Consider the following 13,552-nt stretch of genomic DNA (forward strand, 5'->3'; position numbering starts at 1 on the left):
CAAGGTTGAAGGATTTTGCTCTGTACAGCAAAGAAATTTGAATTATAGTGATAAAGCCAAAATGATTGTAGAACTGGTCACAATACGATCTTTGTAGTCTGGTCATGACACTATTTGTCTAATGTTACACATTTTGGAATTGTTTTAGTTGGAAGGATTATGGTGGCTGGCAGTTTTGTTTTTGTTGTAACTGAAAAGGGTGATAAAGAATGTACATGTATCTATTTTGTCCTGGTAACTTTTATTTCTGCTTGTAACGTTGTATCATTACATTCAGTCAAGTTTTAACTAAATGTTTTAACATAGACGGAGAATCAAGAAGAGGGTGGTGGTGTATGTGTGTGTCTGTGTGTGTGTGTGTATGACAGTGTAGAGCGATTCAGAAAAAACTACCGGAACGATCTTCATGAAACTTTACATGAGAGTTCCTGGGTATGATATCCCCAGAATTTTTATTTTTATTTTTTATAAATGTCTCTGATGATGTCATATCCGGCTTTTTGTGAAACCCTCACTTTTCGATCAAATTGATTGAAATTTTGGTCAAGCAATCTTCAATGAAGCCCGGACTGTGGGATTGCATTTCAGCTGGGAAGCTTTAAAATTAATTCATGAGTTTGGACATAAAAAATCTGAAGATTCTAATTAAAATAAAAATTGTAGTAATTGATCAAAAATGATTTCATCTTATTCTTTATCATTTCTGTTATGTTTGGATTAAAAACAATCTCAGAAAGTTAAAACGAATAAAGAAAAGTGCGCTTTCCTGTTATGCGCAAGCGCCACAAATGGCAATACGGGCTTGTCAATTTCTCAAAGTTTTTTTACGTGAGAGTGTGAGCGATTTACTAGACCGAGCTATAAAAAAAAAATTGTGTGAAAAAATGCAGTGTGTTCAATTTTATTCTGTGAGTCCCACAGATGACTAAATGTAGTAATTTTGCATCACGCAACTTGTTTTTAAAGCTAGATCTAACAAAAGGGTCCAATCAAAGAAAAAGAGAATGGACACTGTTTAATGTGATCATGGGCAACTATTTTCTTTTGCGGCTTGAGTCTGTTTTGTTGAGATTCAGGATTGAAAGGTTTTTGACAAAAACGCACATTTGTTTCTGAGTACGAGAAGATACTTTTGTCTTGAAGAAAATTCATGTATCTGAAGGCAGGTTTGTAAAATACAGTTTTAAGTTCAGAAGTCTTAAATTAAATGGAAGCCTTTTAGTTTAAGTGCCAAAGGAATCTGTTGATAATGTTTTTGTATGATTGTTTCCTGGGTGGTTTATACTTTTACCTGATGTACATGATTATCAGTTACATTCATGTGCAAGTCCCCTCACGCACACACACACACACACACACACACACACACACACACACACACACACACACACACACACACACACAGAGTAACACACGCACATGCAGTGACACATGCACATGCACACACACACATGCACGCACACATGTATGAACACACACACACACACATGTATGCGCACAGACACACACACACACACACACCTGTATGCACACAAACACACACACACACACACACACACACACACACACACACACACACACAAGTGCAGCTATATTTATCGAATTGCTCAATCTCAGGTTTAGTGGTCATGTTGCTGAACAACATCTGATGCAAGTCATGCAACCTGTACCTGTAACATACAGTTGCTGTACATTTATTGTCACAGCAATTTAAAGTGCTGAAAACAGATTTGTGTTAGATCTGTGCTTTCACTGACTAATAGTCACAAAGATGGAACAGTTTGGACAATCATGTAGATTTGTGTTTAATCTTCTCTTACCATGGCTAAATAGTCATAATGATGAACAGTTCAGACCAATGTTTATTCTGTTTACTTTGATATTTACTCTTACAATAGTTAAATAGTCAGAATGATGAACAGTTCAGACTAATGTTTATTCTGTTTACTTTGATATTTACTCTTACAATAGTTAAATAGTCAGAATGATGAACAGTTCAGACCAATGTTCATTCTGTTTACTTTGATATTAGTCTGGTTTGAGAAATGTTTTTCATGTGTTTGCATTTAAAATTGTGAGCATTTCATCCGCTCTGATAAAGGCACATGTTGTCATGTATTCTTTGAGGAGTACGTTCTTTGAAGAGCCTATTTTGTTCCGAAAGGAGTATTAGCTGAGCAATATTTTGCTTTTGGCCAGTTGCTTGGCAATAATACCCTGGGATATGCAAGCATGTCACAATTCAATGCATTTCTTTGTTCAACTCAGAAGGGTTTCATTTCATTTGCATCTTTAACCAGTTGCCTAACATTATCTTGTTCAGCAAAACGTGACTCTCTTATAAGGCATCTTGAGATAGGTTTAGTTTCACTGGCCTGTTGTTTTATATTATTATTTTGAACCTTACCTTCAGCTGCCCAGCACCACCCTGTTACCCCTGCACTATTCGTTAGATTTAAAGGTATCTTCCACCTCTTGTAAATGATTGTGTCCACAAATCCTAACCAGTGTAATGTTCTTGAGCCGCAAAAGGCAGTAGGCTGGATTCAAAATATGTATAGGTCCAAATGTTTTGCTCTGTCCACGTAGTAGGAAACATGCATTGATGGTCAGAAAACTTCCTACATGTCCAAACTATCTGACGGTCGACTAGACAGGGGTCAGACCAATATATTCGATAATAAAAGTATATGCGCCGTCAGAGACTGAAGCCTGGGAACAAAGCTGTACAGATCCATTGTGAGATATAACATGATCTACACAGTTACAGGCCTGGACAGATCCATTGAGATATAACATGATCTAGACAGTGACAGGCCAGGACAGATCCATTGTGAGATATAACATGATCTAGACAGTGACAGGCCAGGACAGATCCATTGTGAGATATAACATGATCTAGACAGTTACAGGCCAGGACAGATCCATTGTGAGATATAACATGATCTAGACAGTGACAGGCCTGGACAGATCCATTGTGATATAACATGATCTAGACAGTTACAGGCCTGGACAGATCCATTTTGAGATATAACATGATCTAGACAGTTACAGGCCTGAACAGATCCATTGTGAGATATAACATGATCTACACAGTTACAGGCCTGGACAGATCCATTGAGATATAACATGATCTAGACAGTGACAGGCCAGGACAGATCCATTGTGAGATATAACATGATCTAGACAGTGACAGGCCAGGACAGATTCATTGAGATATAACATGATCTAGACAGTGACAGGCCACAACAGATCCATTGTGAGATATAACATGATCTAGACAGTGACAGGCCTGGACAGATCCATTGTGATATAACATGATCTAGACAGTGACATGCCTGGACAGATCCATTGTGAGATATAACATGATCTAGACAGTGACAGGCCAGGACAGATCCATTGTGAGATATAACATGATCTAGACAGTGACAGGCCAGGACAGATCCATTGTGAGATATAACATGATCTAGACAGTGACAGGCCAGGACAGATCCATTGTGAGATATAACATGATCTAGACAGTGACAGGCCTGGACAGATCCATTGTGAGATATAACATGATCTAGACAGTGGCAGGCCTGGACAGATCCATTGTGAGATATAACATGATCTAGACAGTGGCAGGCCAGGACAGATCCATTGTGAGATATAACATGATCTAGACAGTGACAGGCCAGGACAGATCCATTGAGATCTAACATGATCTAGACAGTGACAGGCCAGGACAGATCCATTGTGAGATATAACATGATCTAGACAGTGACAGGCCAGGACAGATCCATTGTGATATAACATGATCTAGACAGTGACAGGCCTGGACAGATCCATTGAGATATAACATGATCTAGACAGTGACAGGCCAGGACAGATCCATTGTGAGATATAACATGATCTACACAGTTACAGGCCTGGACAGATCCATTGAGATATAACATGATCTAGACAGTGACAGGCCAGGACAGATCCATTGTGAGATATAACGTACATGATCTAGACAGGTACAGGCCAGGACAGATCCATTGAGATATACCATGATCTAGACAGTGACAGGCCAGGACAGATCCATTGTGAGATATAACATGATCTACACAGTTACAGGCCTGGACAGATCCATTGAGATATAACATGATCTAGACAGTGACAGGCCAGGACAGATCCATTGTGAGATATAACATGATCTAGACAGTGACAGGCCAGGACAGATCCATTGTGAGATATAACATGATCTAGACAGTGACAGGCCTGGGCAGATCCATTGTGAGATATAACATGATCTAGACAGTTACAGGCCAGGACAGATCCATTGTGATATAACATGATCTAGACAGTGACAGGCCTGGGCAGATCCATTGTGAGATATAACATGATCTAGACAGTGACAGGCCAGGACAGATCCATTGTGAGATATAACATGATCTAGACAGTGACAGGCCAGGACAGATCCATTGTGAGATATAACATGATCTAGACAGTTACAGGCCAGGACAGATCCATTGTGAAATATTACCTAATATTGACGGACTTTGTGATGATATCTTCTGCTATGGTCTGTTGAGACAGTGATATCAAAATCGAGACCGGAGGTCGAGATTTTGATATCATTGTCGAAACAGACCAATAGCAGAAGATATCGTCACACAGTCAGTCAATGTTAGATATATTGCTAATTCTCTGGACATTTTGTATTTACTGTAAAGAAATTACAAAAGTATTTGTCTCAGTTTTGGCTGTTCCATATCCCTCCCTCTGATTATTATTTCTTTTTGTTCACTCTTTTCTTGTACTTTTCAGTATTTCAAAATGTCTTTTCTTTCAAAAAGTCTTTAGTCACTTGCTCAACTAAATTCTGGGATAATTACATTTTCATATATATTTGTTTGTTTTTAAATGCAGGTGTTTTTGTTTTTGAAGTGGGGAAGCAATAAAGAGGTCGTCGATATCAAAACTGATATCGACGGAAATGTCGTCGATATCACTTTTGCACTGAGCTCAGTTTTGCCCAATTGACCAATGGAAATCCACGTAACATATGAAATAGCAATATAACATGATCTAGACAGTTACAGGCCAGGACAGATCCATTGTGAGATATAACATGATCTAGACAGGTACAGGCCAGGACAGATCCATTGTGAGATATAACATGATCTAGACAGTGACAGGCCAGGACAGATCCATTGTGTGATATAACATGATCTAGACAGTGACAGGCCAGGACAGATCCATTGTGATATAACATGATCTGGACAGTTACAGGCCAGGACAGATCCATTGTGAGATATAACATGATCTAGACAGTGACAGGCCAGGACAGATCCATTGTGAGATATAACATGATCTAGACAGTGACAGGCCAGGACAGATCCATTGTGAGATATAACATGATCTAGACAGTGACAGGCCAGGACAGATTCATTGAGATATAACATGATCTAGACAGTAAGGATGGTACCTTTTGTTTGATCACTTATTTGCATTGTTGTGTGGTTTTGTTATATTTAGTCAAGTTTTGACTAAATATTTTAACATCGAGGGGGAATCGAAACGAGGGTCGTGGTGTATGTCTGTGTGTGTGTGTGTGTGTGTGTGTGTGTGTGTGTAGAGCGATTCAGACTAAACTACTGGACCGATCTTTATGAAATTTGACATGAGAGTTCCTGGGTATGAAATCCCCGAACGTTTTTTTCATTTTTTTGATAAATGTCTTTGATGACGTCATATCCGGCTTTTCGTGAAAGTTGAGGCGGCACTGTCACGCCCTCATTTTTCAACCAAATTGGTTGAAATTTTGGTCAAGTAATCTTCGACGAAGCCCGGACTTCGGTATTGCATTTCAGCTTGGTGGCTTAAAAATTAATTAATGACTTTGGTCATTAAAAATCTGAAAATTGTAAAAAAAAATAAAAATTTATAAAACGATCCAAATTTACGTTTATCTTATTCTCCATCATTTGCTGATTCCAAAAACATATAAATATGTTATATTCGGATTAAAAACAAGCTCTGAAAATTAAATATATAAAAATTATTATCAAATTTTTTTTTTCGAAATCAATTTAAAAACACTTTCATCTTATTCCTTGTTGGTTCCTGATTCCAAAAACATATAGATATGATATGTTTGGATTAAAAACACGCTCAGAAAGTTAAAACGAAGAGAGGTACAGAAAAGCGTGCTATCCTTCTCAGCGCAACGAATACCCCGCTCTTCTTGTCAATTCCACGGGCACTGCCTTTGCCACGGGCGGTGGAGTGATGATGCTACGAGTATACAGTCTTGCTGCGTTGCGTTGCGTTCAGTTTCATTCTGTGAGTTGGACAGCTACTTGACTAAATATTGTATTTTCGCCTTACGCGACTTGTTTTTATTGACATTAATTCTGCTGTAAAAACTGGAAGTGTCAGCCAGACACTGTTTTGTTATGCATATATCAGATATGGGACTGGTCCGATTTTTATCGGAATTCCGATATTTTCCTTAGCTCACAGACCATTCTTGAGATCGATGCAAATTCGTTGAGAAAAAAGGGGGGGAGGGGGGTGGTGGTATGAACCGTTCAGCTGAAGCTGTCTGCGTCTGAAGTCAGTGCATTCGCACCCCAGCACTCACGTGAACCCATAGGTGGTGGTATGAACCGTTCAGCTGAAGCTGTCTGCGTCTGAAGTCAGTGCATTCGCACCCCAGCACTCGCGTGAACCCATAGTAGTATCATGGGTCGCGTTTGATTGGCTGTCGATCTCCGACGATTATCGCCGGGGCTTAATTATTCACCGATGGCGGTTTGTGGGTTGTTTTGATTGGCTGCCGATCTCCAAACGCCGAAGGTGAAAAAGGTAGCATCATGGCGTCTGGATTCCGTATTGTTTTGTCGGCTGTGGAAGCTCTTACGATCGACCACCAAAGTGTGAAAAACAAGTGGAAAGCCAACTGGCTGTCAGAAGAAGTGACTGTCACTATCAACAAGAAAGAAAGGCGCCAGCTCATTGGCGACAGTATCGCCAAGATATCCATTCCCGGTCAGGCCGTGTGCACGTGGTGCGACAACGGCCACTGCTTGGTGAAATATGGACTTGGTGTAGCATCTATGCATGGGGCAAGCTAGGAAAAGATAACTCTCGCTGCAAACCACGCCCACTCAAAAATCCGGTCGGCGATTTGGCTCCGGACCCCAGGGTCAGGTTACGGCAAAGTACGTCGATTTGAGTGGTTGGTTGTGGACGATACTGACCGGTACCACTAGCAGATACATAGGGCTAGAGGTGCATCGACATTTTTTTCGCCAGGTCGCGAGAATTCTATAAAATAAATGCAAACGAACTTTTGTCATTTTTTTCTTTTTGCGATAGGGCGAGTGCACCACCGAAATTAGTTGATGAGAACGTAGTCGGGTGTTTCATCTTTCATTAGCAACTGAAAAAATAAGGGGAAAGTTTTGTGTGTGTGTGTGTGATTGTTATAAATCACACTTTTGTTTAAAATGCTAAAACATATTATTCTTGTGGGTTTTATAGCTTTTTAAAAAGGCATGATCTCATTTTTTGCTATCAGGAGAGGCCCCAAAATGGCCTTTATAATTCTAACATTCATTTTCCGAAGCCCCCCTGAACCCCCTACCGGGGCGTTGCCCCTGGACCCCGGCTCACTTTCCTACTTTTTCAACATTTGCTGGTCTCATGTCTGATGTATATGCAGGTCATTTGATTTAATACCAAGTGTGATTGCTGTACATATGTTGCATTTATAGCTGTCGTTGCAAGTGGAATCATGTGTGAAATTGAATGCAATTGGAAAAAAGATGAAACCATTTGCACAAAGTTGTTATTGCTGTTCGGTGACAACTTAATTGACTTGTTTTAATCTGGATGCAGCTGAGATTGACACATCTGGTAGAAGTACTATTAGGGTAAATAAGGTAGTGTGTGTGTGTGTGTGTTGCTAGAGGGGAGGCGAGGAGTGTATCATTGGTGGTTAAAACAAATTAACCCTTTTTTTTCTGCTTCTAAATTAATTTGTTTTTAACTTTTCCATATGACACATATCATCCACCAAAGTCCCTTCTGCACAAGTGTGGTGTGTGTTCCATTGATCTGAATGCAAAATAAGCATTGGTATTGTACACACTCACAGTACAAATTGACACATATTGTCGAAATTGTTATCATTATAAATGCAGTGATGGCGCTAATATTTTTTCAAACCGGTACACAAACTTTTATGATGCAAACAGTCCAGAAAAAACCCGGTAGGTTGGTCATTGGAACCAGTAAGAGTCCAACTCAGAGTACTGGTTTTGTTGTTTTACCAGGGAAGAAAACCCCGGTAGTTCTAAAAATCAACCGGTAGGTCATACCGGCAGCCAATTTTTTCCCGGTATTTCCTCATTTCAACCGGTAAAATACTTGTAATTACCGGTTAACGCCAATACTGTAATTAAATGTCATTGTCATTGTCTCTATTTCAACTGTAAATTAATTGAAATTGTAGTCAAACAAAATTTAGAAGCAAAGTGAAAAAGGGTTAATTTTTTTTTAAAGCATTAAAAATCCACCAGCAACTCTTTCAGGAGTTTTACAGATTTGCTGTTTTACAGATTTTCTGCAATCTGTGTAGTATTTTCATTAGCTTTAACCCCAGTATTAGCTGCATTTTGAGTATAAAAAATTTCTGCTTGAAATATGAAAACTCCTGTTCAGATTTGCAAGAGAGACAGAATGACGCTTTGTGTTAGAATCTATTCATTTGTGATATTTGAACATTGAGAGAACTATTTTATAGCATGTTACTCATGTGTGTGTGCAGCTTTGTTACTTGTACATCATCTTGAATATAAACTGAGGCGTACGTGTTTTTGGTTCTTTCTCATCTTTCAAACTTTGGGCTTCGGGCTTCTCAAAATCTGTTTTCTATAACTGGTAAAGCCTAAAACCTGCCCAGATGTAGGTTACCAGCCCATTCAGTTTTTAACACCTTGACTACCAGAAAAACAATTGAAAAATCAGATGAAAATCATTGCTAACAAGCCCCACCCCCCCAAAAAAACCCAAAGAGCCCAAAACTGAGAAAATAGGCAATAGCTGGAGGCATAGACATAAATATAGGTCCCTGCTGGAGGCAATCAGCTTTCTGGAAATGAAAGGATAATTTACAGTGGTTGTTTCCCTTGGCGGAGAACTGATTCTTTGTGATGTCCTAGGAACCTAGGCCTATCCATCAAGGCAGTCAAGGGGTTTAGGTACTATACCATGCCATGCTTGAAGTGTCCCTCCTCTCTCTATCCGACACACACACACACACACACACACACACACACACACACACACACTATCTACACACACACACACACACACACACACACACACACACACTATCTACACATACACACACACACACACACACACTATCTACACACACACACACACACACACACACTATCTACACATACACACACACACACACACACACACACACACACACACACACACACACACACACACAGACACACACAAACACTCACAAACCAGTAATGAAAGTACAGGTAAATATGATACCAATCAGATTTTGCAAGTACATACATTGCAATCCAAACTGGAAAATATGAATGACAATCAATATTTTCTTTGTTTCAAGGAAAGCAAAAAAGTACGTACGGCCCAAGTCAGAATTAACTTAGTACATGTAACATTAAAAATGGAGCATGGCTGCCTAACTGGCTGGAAAAAATGCCTCGAGTTAAAATGTGCTCGTACACATGAATGTACATAGGAGCTGCAGCCAATAAATGCAAAAGAATAAGAAGCAATAAATTATCATGTGAGTTCTGTTGTGATCCAGAACATCTAAGGTTTAAATGCAACATGGTTGTGAATTGTCGTAGTGCAAACAAGGTTGCCAGATTTTACTTCAAAGTGAAAGGACAAAATTACATATGTACACATAATACATTTATTATTGTCACAATTACAAGACTTGTTTCTTTGAATCTCTTTGAAACTAGGTCCAGACAGTACTACTGTAGTAGGACTGTGCCTTTGAATCATTTTGATATGTGTTTGAGTGGAGCACCGATACTTAAAAGTATGCAAATGCCATCATAAGAGTATAGTGTGATGTGTTGTCTGGTGTGTATGTATTGAAATAGTAAACAGTGAAATGTGTTAAACAAACAAGACTTTGTGTGTATTTGTATTTATTTGTGGTCAGATATTTGTTTGTGTGGCATACAGCAACAGACAAACACAGTACAGTGCCACCCCCACTCCCCTTTTTTTGGAGACCTCCAAAAATCTGAGAAAATCAAATCTTAGATAGGGAAGGAGTCTTAAAATGGATATATATTTACAGAGGCTGTGAACAAATAATCTGACTAAACATATGGCCTAGGATCTTTAAAGGGCCCAAGGGGTATTCTTAAATCAGGGGGTCTTAAAAGGGGGTTCCACTGTATTCATCATGTACATTACACACTTCTGTGCATCTCATCCCTGAGTGAAATCAGTACACATGCTAAACAGGGCAGCCAGCTCTGTGTGTGTGTGTGTGTGTGTGTGCATCTATATATATATACGGCTTGTGTCTGTCTGTCTGTCTGTCTGTCTGTGTGTGTATTCGCCATGCACGGCCAAAGTTCTCGATGGATCTGCTTCAAATTTGGTGTCCATATTCAGATACACCCCGGACAAAATCTGGTCGATGAGATATTTCAATACGTGCTCTCAGCGCGCAGCGCAAACCGATTTTGGTTTTTTTTTCGGGATCAACTACCATAACTCTTCCTTATCTTCTCCATGTTTTCAGCGTTTACCTCCCTTCCTTCGTATGGCTTCGAGAAGCAGCTTCGGATATTCCCGTTCCATTACTATTTTTAGAAGGTCACCGTAGTGTCCAGAACGCTTTCCATGCAGCCGTAAGTTGTCCTCACTGTAAAAGTGCAAAGGTCGAATCAATTTTTAGCCACGCGAAAAATACACTGTCATCTATCTCTATATATTTACACAATAGATATATATATATATATACGGCTTCTCTGTGTGTGTTTGTGTGTGTGTGTGTGGAAAACACCTGTGGATTCTAGAGTTCTGTTTGTGATGTGGTCTGGCTGCTTTCCTGTGTCGGTATGTTCTGACCTTCCTCTGAGAAGCCATATACAGATTTAAAAGGGCTTAGAGATAAGCTCTAAATTTCTCAAACCTGTTTGAGTGGACTTTGCCTCCAAAGGAGATTGTGGAGTTTCGGCACTCGGTTACATTCGTCGTCGACAATGATGGAACACGATATGATATGATCAGGAATGGCAATATGCCCTCTGAATCATTTTCCTGCTGTTCCCATTCCACGAATCTGGGTAGGACCTAAGCTTGGCGGGTCCATGGCTCGGACCCGGCGAAGCCGGCGTACGGTGCGCCACTCAAGCCGGGTATTCGGCTCTACTTCTTCCCGGCAAAGCCGGCTACCCGGCGAAGCGGGTATTCACTCTAGTATAATATACATGTGTGTGTAAGAGTGTGCATAATTATAATAATCATACATGTGTGTGTGTGTGTGTGTGAGAGAGAGAGAGTTCTGTCTCTGTGTCTGTTTGTGTGCACGGTGGGTGGGTACGTGCTTGCGTGCAGCATGGTTCGTAACTCACTGCATACGTATTTGCACAGCTCAATTTTGTTCTTTCACGTGACACCCATCAGGCCTCTCTCAGCTGTTGTTCGGTGGCTTCAGTAACCCTTTGCACCAATAGTGTTAACACTGAAGGGTTCGCGTGAAGGTGACTAAACTCGAAAAGTACAAGCACGGCACAGTCCGCTCTGGTAATTAAGACTGCTACAGTGGAACCCCCCTTTGAAGACCTCCAGAAATCTGAACAGTTCTGAGGAGGGAGTCTTCAAAAGGGGGTAAATTTACAGAGGTTATGAAAAGAAAATTATAATAAAAAACAAAAGCAAGGTCTGAAAAGGGCAAAGGTCTTAAGTCAGTCGGGGGTCTTATAGGGGGGTTCCACGGTATTACCCTTGCTTTTAGTGAGACCGGGCGGGGATGTAGCTCAGTCGGTAGCGGGGATGTAGCTCAGTCGGTAGCGCGCTGGATTTGTATCCAGTTGGCCGCTGTCAGCGTGAATTTGTCCCCACGTTCGGCGAGAGATTTAGTTCTCAGAGTCAACTTTGTGTGCAGACTCTCCTCGGTCAGTGTCCGAACACCCGCGTGTGTACACGCAAGCGGCACAAGACCAAGTGCGCACGAAAAAGATCCCGTAATCCATGTCAGAGTTCGGTTGGTTATAGAAACACGAAAATACCCAGCATGCTTCCTCCGAAAACGGCGTATGGCTGCCTAAATGGCGGGGTAAAAAAAACGATCATACGGCGTAAAATTCCACTCGTGCAAAAAACACGAGTGTACGTGGGACTTTCAGCCCACGAACGCAGAAGAAGAAGAAGAAGTGAGACCAAAAATACACATGTGCTCCCTTCGTGACATTATAGGCCATTCTCGAGTGACTCGCGCCGCCGGAGGAGATGTCTGAAACACGAGGACAGGAGCACGTGTAGATTGTTTGTTTCACTAAAAGGGTATTCACTCTTTCTCAACCCAAACAAACCCGACAGAGTTATTTCCGAACATTGTCTATTGGGTCGGGTGCTCGTTTCATCCATTTTTTTGTATACAGCAAATCCCAGTAACAGCTCCAAACCCTTTACAGTTTAACTATCAAAACAGATTTAAAATTGAATATAAATTTGAAGAAAATTGACCATAAAAAGCACAGGGTTGAATTCACCATTCAGTAGATGATTTACCGATAAATACGGGGGATAACCGGTCATAAGCGGGGCAGAGGGTGTACGCGGGGCCTGACACGATTGAAGGCACGTTCTGTCAGTTTTCTTGGATTTGTTTGATATACGTCGGGATTTAAGGTAAGCTACAGATTCAGCGATGCCTTAGTTTGTTGATCGATGCATAAAATGCCATAGAGCGGTTCATATTTGCCCGTAAATTACCCTCAAAGCCTGCTGAACATATCGGCGATCGAGCGCCGGAAATGGCTGTTCGATGGGTTTCGGAAGTAGAAATGTGCTTTATTTCACAAAATCAGCTCGTATATGACATCGGTTTGGGATTCTAATGGACGATGGAGTCATTGAAGATGCAAAGAAGTGCTATTTCGGGGGTAGAATATATCGACCGACCCTGTAGGAGACTCGGGCGGTCAAATGTGAGGCCGGATGAGCGTACGCGGGGCTGCTGACCGCAAATCAGTGGAACAGAAGAAGCACGTGGGAACAAAATGTCTGAAAAGCGTTGAGTTGTGCAGACATTTACCCTTCCTGAATAACTTGCACTAGCTTGTAAAAATTGTTGCAGACGCACAAAACACAAAAACGTTAGGCTTTTTTTTCTTTTTCTTTTTTTTGTGCACGGCTTTTGACAGCATACTCTAAATTTGACGCTTAAAACGAACTAGTTTCTGTACACAGACAAAGCTGTTTACACACAAAAATTGTTATATATGACAGTTAAGACGGTATTTTCTGGCCCCGAGTTTCTAGCCCCAAACAA

This window comes from Littorina saxatilis, linkage group LG10 (genome assembly GCF_037325665.1).
Source record: "Littorina saxatilis isolate snail1 linkage group LG10, US_GU_Lsax_2.0, whole genome shotgun sequence".
Classification (NCBI taxonomy): Eukaryota; Metazoa; Mollusca; class Gastropoda; order Littorinimorpha; family Littorinidae; genus Littorina; species Littorina saxatilis.